Here is a 9205-nt window from a genome sequence, read left to right as displayed (position 1 = left end):
CATACAGACCTCTCCCCATCTCTATATTACAGACAGACCTTTCCTCACCTCTTTATTACAGACAGACCTCTCCCCATCTCTTTATTACAGACAGACCTCTCCCCATCTCTTTATTACAGCCAGACCTCTCCCCATCTCTTTATTACAGACAGACCTCTCCCCATCTCTTTATTACAGACAGACCTCTCCCCATCTCTATATTACAGACAGACCTCTCCTCACCTCTTTATTACAGACAGACCTCTCCCCATCTCTTTATTACAGACAGACCTCTCCCCATCTCTATATTACAGACAGACCTCTCCCCATCTCTTTACTACAGACAGACCTCTCCTCATCTCTTCATTACAGACAGACCTCTCCCCATCTCTTTATTACAGACAGACCTCTCCCCATCTCTTTATTACAGACAGACCTCTCCCCATCTCTTTATTACAGCCAGACCTCTCCCCATCTCTTTATTACAGACAGACCTCTCCCCATCTCTTTATTACAGACAGACCTCTCCCCATCTCTATATTACAACAGACCTCTCCCCATCTCTATATTACAGACAGACCTCTCCCCATCTCTATATTACAGACAGACCTCTCCCCATCTCTATATTACAGACAGACCTCTCCCCATCTCTTTATTACATACAGACCTCTCCCCATCTCTTTATTACAGACAGACTTCTCCCCATCTCTTCATTACAGACAGACCTCTCCCCATCTTTATATTACAGACAGACCTCTCCCCATCTCTATATTACAGACAGACCTCTCCCCATCTCTTTATTACAGACAGACCTCTCCCCATCTCTTTATTACAGACAGACCTCTCCCCATCTCTATATTACAGACAGACCTCTCCCCATCTCTATATTACAGACAGACCTCTCCCCATCTCTTTATTACAGACAGACCTCTCCCCATCTCTTTATTACAGACAGACCTCTCCCCATCTCTTTATTACAGACAGACCTCTCCCCATCTCTTTATTACAGACAGACCTCTCCCCATCTCTTTATTACAGACAGACCTCTCCCCATCTCTTTATTACAGACAGACCTCTCCCCATCTCTTTACTACAGACAGACCTCTCCTCATCTCTTCATTACAGACAGACCTCTCCCCATCTCTATATTACAGACAGACCTCTCCCCATCTCTTTATTACAGACAGACCTCTCCTCATCTCTTTATTACAGCCAGACCTCTCCCCATCTCTTTATTACAGACAGACCTCTCCCCATCTCTTTATTACAGACAGACCTCTCCCCATCTCTTTATTACAGACAGACCTCTCCCCATCTCTTTATTACAGCCAGACCTCTCCCCATCTCTTTATTACAGACAGACCTCTCCTCATCTCTTTACTACAGACAGACCTCTCCTCATCTCTATATTACAGACAGACCTCTCCTCATCTCTTTACTACAGACATACCTCTCCCCATCTCTTTATTACAGACAGACCTCTCCCCATCTCTTTATTACAGACAGACCTCTCCCCATCTCTATATTACAGACAGACCTCTCCCCATCTCTTTATTACAGACAGACCTCTCCCCATCTCTTTATTACAGACAGACCTCTCCCCATCTCTTTATTACAGACAGACCTCTCCCCATCTCTTTATTCCAGACAGACCTCTCCCCATCTCTTTATTACAGACAGACCTCTCCCCATCTCTTTATTACAGACAGACCTCTCCCCATCTCTTTACTACAGACAGACCTCTCCCCATCTCTTTATTACAGACAGACCTCTCCCCATCTTTATATTACAGACAGACCTCTCCCCATCTCTATATTACAGACAGACCTCTCCCCATCTCTTTATTACAGACAGACCTCTCCCCATCTCTTTATTACAGACAGACCTCTCCCCATCTCTTTATTACAGACAGACCTATCCCCATCTCTTTATTACAGACAGACCTCTCCTCATCTCTTTATTACAGACAGACCTCTCCCCATCTCTATATTACAGACAGACCTCTCCCCATCTCTTTATTACAGACAGACCTCTCCCCATCTCTTTATTACAGACATACCTCTCCCCATCTCTATATTACAGACAGACCTCTCCCCATCTCTTTACTACAGACAGACCTCTCACCATCTCTATATTACAGACAGACCTCTCCCAATCTCTTTATTACAGACAGACCTCTCCCCATCTCTTTATTACAGACAGACCTCTCCCCATCTCTTTATTACAGACATACCTCTCCCCATCTCTTTATTACAGACAGACCTCTCCTCATCTATTTATTACAGACAGACCTCTCCCCATCCTTTTATTACAGACAGACCTCTCCCCATCTCTATATTACAGACAGACCTCTCCCCATCTCTATATTACAGACAGACCTCTCCTCACCTCTTTATTACAGACAGACCTCTCCCCATCTCTTTATTACAGACAGACCTCTCCCCATCTCTTTATTACAGCCAGACCTCTCCCCATCTCTTTATTACAGACAGACCTCTCCCCATCTCTTTATTACAGACAGACCTCTCCCCATCTCTATATTACAGACAGACCTCTCCTCACCTCTTTATTACAGACAGACCTCTCCCCATCTCTTTATTACAGACAGACCTCTCCCCATCTCTATATTACAGACAGACCTCTCCCCATCTCTTTACTACAGACAGACCTCTCCTCATCTCTTCATTACAGACAGACCTCTCCCCATCTCTTTATTACAGACAGACCTCTCCCCATCTCTTTATTACAGACAGACCTCTCCCCATCTCTTTATTACAGACAGACCTCTCCCCATCTCTTTATTACAGACAGACCTCTCCTCATCTCTATATTACAGACAGACCTCTCCCCATCTCTATATTACAGACAGACCTCTCCCCATCTCTTCATTACAGACAGACCTCTCCCCATCTCTATATTACAGACAGACCTCTCCCCATCTCTTCATTACAGACAGACCTCTCCCCATCTCTATATTACAGACAGACCTCTCCCCATCTCTATATTACAGACAGACCTCTCCTCACCTCTTTATTACAGACAGACCTCTCCCCATCTCTTTATTACAGACAGACCTCTCCCCATCTCTTCATTACAGACAGACCTCTCCCCATCTCTTCATTACAGACAGACCTCTCCCCATCTCTTTATTACAGACATACCTCTCCCCATCTCTATATTACAGACAGACCTCTCCCCATCTCTTTACTACAGACAGACCTCTCCTCATCTCTTCATTACAGACAGACCTCTCCCCATCTCTTTATTACAGACAGACCTCTCCCCATCTCTTTATTACAGACAGACCTCTCCCCATCTCTATATTACAGACAGACCTCTCCCCATCTCTTTATTACAGACAGACCTCTCCCCATCTCTTTATTACAGACAGACCTCTCCCCATCTCTTTATTACAGACAGACCTCTCCCCATCTCTATATTACAGACAGACCTCTCCCCATCTCTTTATTACAGCCAGACCTCTCCCCATCTCTTTATTACAGACAGACCTCTCCCCATCTCTTTATTACAGACAGACCTCTCCCCCATCTCTTTATTACAGACAGACCTCTCCCCATCTCTTTATTACAGACAGACCTCTCCCCATCTCTTTATTACAGACAGACCTCTCCCCATCTCTTTTCTACAGACAGACCTCTCCCCATCTCTTTATTACAGACAGACCTCTCCCCATCTCTATATTACAGACAGACCTCTCCCCATCTCTTTATTACAGACAGACCTCTCCCCATCTCTTTATTACAGCCAGACCTCTCCCCATCTCTATATTACAGACAGATCTCTCCCCATCTCTATATTACAGACAGACCTCTCCCCATCTCTTTACTACAGACAGACCTCTCACCATCTCTATATTACAGACAGACCTCTCCCAATCTCTTTATTACAGACAGACCTCTCCCCATCTCTTTATTACAGACAGACCTCTCCCCATCTCTTTATTACAGACATACCTCTCCCCATCTCTTTATTACAGACAGACCTCTCCTCATCTATTTATTACAGACAGACCTCTCCCCATCCTTTTATTACAGACAGACCTCTCCCCATCTCTATATTACAGACAGACCTCTCCCCATCTCTATATTACAGACAGACCTCTCCCCATCTCTATATTACATACAGACCTCTCCCCATCTCTATATTACAGACAGACCTCTCCCCACCTCTTTATTACAGACAGACCTCTCCCCATCTCTTTATTACAGACAGACCTCTCCCCATCTCTTTATTACAGCCAGACCTCTCCCCATCTCTTTATTACAGACAGACCTCTCCCCATCTCTTTATTACAGACAGACCTCTCCCCATCTCTATATTACAGACAGACCTCTCCTCACCTCTTTATTACAGACAGACCTCTCCCCATCTCTTTATTACAGACAGACCTCTCCCCATCTCTATATTACAGACAGACCTCTCCCCATCTCTTTATTACAGACAGACCTCTCCCCATCTCTTTATTACAGACAGACCTCTCCCCATCTCTTTATTACAGACAGACCTCTCCCCATCTCTTTATTACAGACAGACCTCTCCCCATCTCTTTATTACAGCCAGACCTCTCCCCATCTCTTTATTACAGACAGACCTCTCCCCATCTCTTTATTACAGACAGACCTCTCCCCATCTCTATATTACAGACAGACCTCTCCCCATCTCTATATTACAGACAGACCTCTCCCCATCTCTATATTACAGACAGACCTCTCCCCATCTCTATATTACAGACAGACCTCTCCCCATCTCTTTATTACATACAGACCTCTCCCCATCTCTTTACTACAGACAGACCTCTCCCCATCTCTTTATTACAGACAGACCTCTCCCCATCTTTATATTACAGACAGACCTCTCCCCATCTCTTTATTACAGACAGACCTCTCCCCATCTCTTTATTACAGACAGACCTCTCCCCATCTCTTTATTACAGACAGACCTCTCCCCATCTCTATATTACAGACAGACCTCTCCCCATCTCTATATTACAGACAGACCTCTCCCCATCTCTTTATTACAGACAGACCTCTCCCCATCTCTTTATTACAGACAGACCTCTCCCCATCTCTTTATTACAGACAGACCTCTCCCCATCTCTTTATTACAGACAGACCTCTCCCCATCTCTTTATTACAGACAGACCTCTCCCCATCTCTTTATTACAGACAGACCTCTCCCCATCTCTTTATTACAGACAGACCTCTCCCCATCTCTATATTACAGACAGACCTCTCCCCATCTCTTTATTACAGACAGACCTCTCCTCATCTCTTTATTACAGACAGACCTCTCCCCATCTCTTTATTACAGACAGACCTCTCCCCATCTCTTTATTACAGACAGACCTCTCCCCATCTCTTTATTACAGACAGACCTCTCCCCATCTCTTTATTACAGACAGACCTCTCCCCATCTCTTTATTACAGACAGACCTCTCCCCATCTCTTTATTACAGACAGACCTCTCCTCATCTCTCTATTACAGACAGACCTCTCCTCATCTCTTTATTACAGACAGACCTCTCCCCATCTCTTTATTACAGACAGACCTCTCCCCATCTCTTTATTACAGACAGACCTCTCCCCATCTCTATATTACAGACAGACCTCTCCCCATCTCTTTATTACAGACAGACCTCTCCCCTCTTTATCTCTTTATTACAGACAGACCTCTCCCCATCTCTATATTACAGACAGACCTCTCCCCATCTCTTTATTACAGACAGACCTCTCCCCATCTCTTTATTACAGACAGACCTCTCCCCATCTCTATATTACAGACAGACCTCTCCCCATCTCTTTATTACAGACAGACTTCTCCCCATCTCTTCATTACAGACAGACCTCTCCCCATCTTTATATTACAGACAGACCTCTCCCCATCTCTATATTACAGACAGACCTCTCCCCATCTCTTTATTACAGACAGACCTCTCCCCATCTCTTTATTACAGACAGACCTCTCCCCATCTCTTTATTACAGACAGACCTATCCCCATCTCTTTATTACAGACAGACCTCTCCCATCCTCATCTCTTTATTACAGACAGACCTCTCCCCATCTCTATATTACAGACAGACCTCTCCCCATCTCTTTATTACAGACAGACCTCTCCCCATCTCTTTATTACAGACATACCTCTCCCCATCTCTATATTACAGACAGACCTCTCCCCATCTCTTTACTACAGACAGACCTCTCACCATCTCTATATTACAGACAGACCTCTCCCAATCTCTTTATTACAGACAGACCTCTCCCCATCTCTTTATTACAGACAGACCTCTCCCCATCTCTTTATTACAGACATACCTCTCCCCATCTCTTTATTACAGACAGACCTCTCCTCATCTATTTATTACAGACAGACCTCTCCCCATCTCTTTATTACAGACAGACCTCTCCCCATCTCTATATTACAGACAGACCTCTCCCCATCTCTATATTACAGACAGACCTCTCCTCACCTCTTTATTACAGACAGACCTCTCCCCATCTCTTTATTACAGACAGACCTCTCCCCATCTCTTTATTACAGCCAGACCTCTCCCCATCTCTTTATTACAGACAGACCTCTCCCCATCTCTTTATTACAGACAGACCTCTCCCCATCTCTATATTACAGACAGACCTCTCCCCACCTCTTTATTACAGACAGACCTCTCCCCATCTCTTTATTACAGACAGACCTCTCCCCATCTCTATATTACAGACAGACCTCTCCCCATCTCTTTACTACAGACAGACTCTTCTCTTCATTACAGACAGACCTCTCCCCATCTCTTCTCTTTATTACAGACAGACCTCTCCCCATCTCTTTATTACAGACAGACCTCTCCCCATCTCTTTATTACAGACAGACCTCTCCCCATCTCTTTATTACAGACAGACCTCTCCCCATCTCTTTATTACAGACAGACCTCTCCCCATCTCTTTATTACAGACAGACCTCTCCCCATCTCTATATTACAGACAGACCTCTCCCCATCTCTATATTACAGACAGACCTCTCCCCATCTCTTTATTACATACATACGACCTCTCCCCATCTCTTTACTACAGACAGACCTCTCCCCATCTCTTTATTACAGACAGACCTCTCCCCATCTTTATATTACAGACAGACCTCTCCCCATCTCTATATTACAGACAGACCTCTCCCCATCTCTTTATTACAGACAGACCTCTCCCCATCCTTTATTACAGACAGACCTCTCCCCATCTCTATATTACAGCCAGACCTCTCCCCATCTCTATATTACAGACAGACCTCTCCCCATCTCTTTATTACAGACAGACCTCTCCCCATCTCTTTATTACAGACAGACCTCTCCCCATCTCTTTATTACAGACAGACCTCTCCCCATCTCTTTATTACAGACAGACCTCTCCCCATCTCTATATTACAGACAGACCTCTCCCCATCTCTATATTACAGACAGACCTCTCCCCATCTCTATATTACAGACAGACCTCTCCCCATCTCTTTATTACAGACAGACCTCTCCCCATCTCTTTATTACAGACAGACCTCTCCCCATCTCTTTATTACAGACAGACCTCTCCTCATCTCTTCATTACAGACAGACCTCTCCCCATCTCTATATTACAGACAGACCTCTCCCCATCTCTTTATTACAGACAGACCTCTCCTCATCTCTTTATTACAGACAGACCTCTCCCCATCTCTTTATTACAGACAGACCTCTCCCCATCTCTTTATTACAGACAGACCTCTCCCCATCTCTTTATTACAGACAGACCTCTCTCCAGACATCTCTTTTTATTACAGACAGACCTCTCCCCATCTCTTTATTACAGACAGACCTCTCCCCATCTCTTTATTACAGACAGACCTCTCCCCATCTCTATATTACAGACAGACCTCTCCCCATCTCTATATTACAGACAGACCTCTCCCCATCTCTTTATTACATACAGACCTCTCCCCATCTCTTTACTACAGACAGACCTCTCCCCATCTCTTTATTACAGACAGACCTCTCCCCATCTCTTTATTACAGACAGACCTCTCCCCATCTCTTTATTACAGACAGACCTCTCCCCATCTCTTTATTACAGACAGACCTCTCCCCATCTCTATATTACAGACAGACCTCTCCCCATCTCTATATTACAGACAGACCTCTCCCCATCTCTATATTACAGACAGACCTCTCCCCATCTCTATATTACAGACAGACCTCTCCCCACCTCTTTATTACATACAGACCTCTCCCCATCTCTTTACTACAGACAGACCTCTCCCCATCTCTTTATTACAGACAGACCTCTCCCCATCTTTATATTACAGACAGACCTCTCCCCATCTCTATATTACAGACAGACCTCTCCCCATCTCTTTATTACAGACAGACCTCCCCCATCTCTTTATTACAGACAGACCTCTCCCCATCTCTATATTACAGCCAGACCTCTCCCCATCTCTATATTACAGACAGACCTCTCCCCATCTCTTTATTACAGACAGACCTCTCCCCATCTCTTTATTACAGACAGACCTCTCCCCATCTCTTTATTACAGACAGACCTCTCCCCATCTCTTTATTACAGACAGACCTCTCCCCATCTCTATATTACAGACAGACCTCTCCCCATCTCTATATTACAGACAGACCTCTCCCCATCTCTATATTACAGACAGACCTCTCCCCATCTCTTTATTACAGACAGACCTCTCCCCATCTCTTTATTACAGACAGACCTCTCCCCATCTCTTTACTACAGACAGACCTCTCCTCATCTCTTCATTACAGACAGACCTCTCCCCATCTCTATATTACAGACAGACCTCTCCCCATCTCTTTATTACAGACAGACCTCTCCTCATCTCTTTATTACAGCCAGACCTCTCCCCATCTCTTTATTACAGACAGACCTCTCCCCATCTCTTTATTACAGACAGACCTCTCCCCATCTCTTTATTACAGACAGACCTCTCCCCATCTCTTTATTACAGCCAGACCTCTCCCCATCTCTTTATTACAGACAGACCTCTCCTCATCTCTTTACTACAGACAGACCTCTCCTCATCTCTATATTACAGACAGACCTCTCCTCATCTCTTTACTACAGACATACCTCTCCCCATCTCTTTATTACAGACAGACCTCTCCCCATCTCTTTATTACAGACAGACCTCTCCCCATCTCTATATTACAGACAGACCTCTCCCCATCTCTTT

General features: G+C 44.7%; 1 long non-coding RNA gene across 2 annotated transcripts; it reads right to left on the bottom strand.

The window, feature by feature from the left end:
* Window positions 1-2816: 2816 nt before the first annotated feature.
* Window positions 2817-4154, bottom strand: LOC127928966 (uncharacterized). Of its 2 annotated transcripts, none has more exons than XR_008133020.1 (3): window positions 4099-4154; window positions 3867-3895; window positions 2817-2879 (listed from the first exon to the last, which is right to left on the bottom strand). It is a non-coding gene; the product is annotated as an uncharacterized LOC127928966 (long non-coding RNA). The 2 variants fall into 2 exon arrangements; XR_008133019.1 differs by having other exon boundaries at window positions 2833-2937.
* Window positions 4155-9205: the final 5051 nt, after the last annotated feature.

Source organism: Oncorhynchus keta, unplaced genomic scaffold (assembly GCF_023373465.1).
Source record: "Oncorhynchus keta strain PuntledgeMale-10-30-2019 unplaced genomic scaffold, Oket_V2 Un_scaffold_515_pilon_pilon, whole genome shotgun sequence".
Classification (NCBI taxonomy): Eukaryota; Metazoa; Chordata; class Actinopteri; order Salmoniformes; family Salmonidae; genus Oncorhynchus; species Oncorhynchus keta.
Note: the sequence above shows the minus strand (reverse complement) of the source record. Positions and strands in the feature narration are given on the sequence as shown.